Source organism: Limulus polyphemus, unplaced genomic scaffold (assembly GCF_000517525.1).
Source record: "Limulus polyphemus unplaced genomic scaffold, Limulus_polyphemus-2.1.2 Scaffold4848, whole genome shotgun sequence".
Taxonomy (NCBI): Eukaryota; Metazoa; Arthropoda; class Merostomata; order Xiphosura; family Limulidae; genus Limulus; species Limulus polyphemus.
The window spans coordinates 37,776-41,122 of NW_013670458.1; the positions used below are offsets into that span (position 1 = coordinate 37,776).

The 3,347-nt window shown below is 35.3% G+C and overlaps 1 protein-coding gene across 1 annotated transcript in view; it reads left to right on the forward strand.

Annotated features, from left to right (window-relative positions):
* The window catches only part of LOC111088955 (RCC1 domain-containing protein 1-like), a 27,693-nt gene that overhangs the window by 19,057 nt on the left and 5,289 nt on the right, over positions 1 to 3,347 (forward strand). The gene's annotated exons all lie outside the window — the stretch shown is intronic.

The following is a 3,347-nucleotide window of genomic DNA, read 5'->3' on the forward strand; positions in this document are numbered from 1 at the left end:
CATTGGCTTTGTGTTACTTATCCATTCTCTTCCTTAACACCCATTTCCTCCTCCTCTTTTTTGCCTGTTTTCATCAACATTCTGAAGTGTATGTTATTGACAGTTAACTGTGGATTGAGGAGTTCAAAATGGATTACTCCTTTGATGTGCCACCAAATGCAATGCATCACTTTCTGTTGATGGAGTCGAAAATAGTTTTACTCTAGGACTGAGCCATTGTTTTTGGCATTTAATATTTGCATAGAGAATCCATTTTTTTATCACGGTGACAATTCTGCCCAAAAATGGTTCACGCGCATTATACACCAGAAGAGACGAAGCAACATTCATATGTTGAGAACAGTGATCATCGTTGAGTTCGTGAGTCCCCCTAACACCTTCTTTATGGAGTTTTCCCATATTCCTTGGACGTTTACATATTATTTCATGAGCGACATGCAATTTCAGGGCCATTTCGCAAGTGTGTTGCCTTGGGTTAGACTCAACAAGCATTTTCAGAGCGTCAATATCAATTCTAACATGTCGGCCCCTATCATCACAGTTTTTAAGGCTAGAGTCACCTGAATGAAATTTGTTGAACCATCGTTGACACTTACGAACGTTCAAAACATTTCCATAAACTTCTTTGATATTCTTTGAGGCTACAGAAGGATTGTTTTCCTTCAAACAGTATAACATGCTGAATGTGTGTCTTGTCATGTGCCATCACTGCAAGGGATTAGAGTATACTAAACTTTACACATTATATAAGCTACACTAATGTGAAGCATAGACAGTTCATTTAACTATTATACATGATGTACATTTATTGGGGTGGTTAATGAAAGTGTTCCAAAATGCAACATTAATTTCATGATGACCTAATACAAGTGACCATTGCACTATTAGGTTTGGGATTTTACTACGCGTTTAATTGGTTTTTGGAATGAGCTGCCTTCAAGCTGAGTTCAAGAAAAGATTGGATGAATACATGAGTAGTAAGGGATGGTTATAGTTGGAGTTGGATGGGAAATCCTTGTTGGGCTAATAAGCTCCTTTTTGTACCTTTAAAACTTTATTACTGTATGACAAAGATATTAAATGCTCAATAACAGCAACATATTCCTTGTTCCAAACTATCATCTCGCAAAGTTTGGTTGAAATTGGCCCATCAACATAGGAGATATTGGACAGACAGACACACAGAGATTTTTGTGCTTTATATATATAGATAGATATAGGAGATATACAAAGCGTGTGTGGTTAGAAAGGCCACTGTCTAAGGAGTCCAGAGTGCATATTGGTTTCACAAGATTATATTGAGCAATTTACATTGAATTTTGTACTTCTTGGAGGGGTGGTGAAGAAAGTAGAGAAGAGAGAATGTCTAGAGAGAAATTCTCATACCAGGAGAAATTCAGGATTTTTTTAAAATATGGATTTGTAGCGTTTGATTGAGAAATTTACAAGAAAAGATCTGGACAGACAAATAGAAATAGACACAAGTGTATTATTTATATAGATTAAGATTAATATATATTATTCATTGATATTAAATGTACTAGTAAACAAAATATTGAAAATATACTATAAAAATCCTGTAACTAACCTGAATGCCTTGACAAGTTGACTCCATTGTTAGTAGTGGTCTTGGGAATATTGTCTTGAATGCATTATTTGATGTGAACTGCTTCTAGTTTCTTGGCAATCAAGTCATAGGTGTGGTGCCAGTGAGATGGTGGCAAGCAAGTGCTGCATATTCCCTCTTCAGGGTCAATCCAATGCACAGTCACGCTCAAATAGGATCTGTAAAAGTAAATAATACAAAGCTAAACCAGTGAATGGAAAATGGTATACATGTTTACTGCAGATGCTATGCTGAAGCTTATTTCAAGTCTAATTCTATTATTAGATGTTTTAAATTTCAGAAAGAACAATCATTTTTATTAACAATTAAAAATGTTAACAATTTATTACAACTTAAATGTTGCAGCAGTTCCAACATTCGGCTGTGATCACAAGCCACTCTACTGTGCCAAGCTTCTCTATCAGTTCATCTTTTTTCTGATCAAATTTATTGTTAATTGCACATGTTAGGGCTTTTCTTCAAAAAAGTTTTGTATGGCTTTAATGTCTGGATAAGATTTTTTCAGAGCTTGCTATTCAGCAAATTTGGAAGGAAGCATTTCCTCAGTGACCAAATCAGTTATGATTGCATTTATTTTATATTGGCTAACCCTCCTGGCACCAGCAGCAATGAAGGCTCCAAGAATTGGTTGTTATTGTCATTTATTCCAGATCTTACTAGAAGTATAGTCCCTATCTCTGCTACTTCAACTGAATTTTTACTTGACCTGCTTACTTCCATTCCTCTCTTGATGCACAATTCAAAATCCTTGAGTATATGGGAATGCTTATAACTAATATATTTCTTTGATTAAAAAGTTATTTCTTGTTGGGATTGTAAATATTTTTTTGGGCAAACACAACTTACACTGCAACAAAACACTTATTTAAGGCCAAGGATGGCTGATTCCACAATTAGACTCGCTGATAAAAGCTTTTGTAACAGAAACATGGTTTTTTTTTACTGGCTTCTATTTTACGACACCAACTAATGTATATGGTGATGCAACCTCGTGTTAAATGCTGCTTTGACGGAATAACGAATAGAAATACGGAGAAATGATGTCTCATTGCAGGGGCATTGTTACCGGTCCAACAATGTCAGACCAACTCGTTTCCCACCTGAGTGCTACTGAACAATTGCAGATGAAATTACTTGAGAATCTCTTTTAAACTTTCACTCCAAAAAATTTTAATAATTGGCAGCCTACATTAGGCCTATGATTCCTAGAAGTATTTTGGAGAGGTCCCAAGGCATAGCTTTAGATGTAAGTTTGGAAGTTCGTTGTCATGGGAAATAAAAATCCTACCACCATGCAGGTTTTAGGCTACCAGTTTACATGAGTGTGTACATAATGCAAGGTACCATGTCATTGTGGCACGGTATCCAGTGATTATTTATAGCCTACTAATTGATGCATCGACCCGAAAAAGAGGCCTAAAGAGAAGATCTAGAAATATCACATTCATAGTCTATCTCAGGAAAATCAATTCTAAATTTCTTTACTAAACAGGTAAGCCTAATTTTAAGAAAAATTTTCATTAGCATTAAATTTTATTATCTAATGTCTTTTTATAATAATATTCATGAAGTAAATTGGAGCTACTTCCAGTACTGTAGACCTCTAACGTTTGGTAAATAATATGCATATTCAAAAGCTTGTGGAGACTAACCTAACCCGATGACTAACGGCTACTAACTTTCTTAGTAGGCAATGCAAGTGTGAGGGCAAAATCATTTG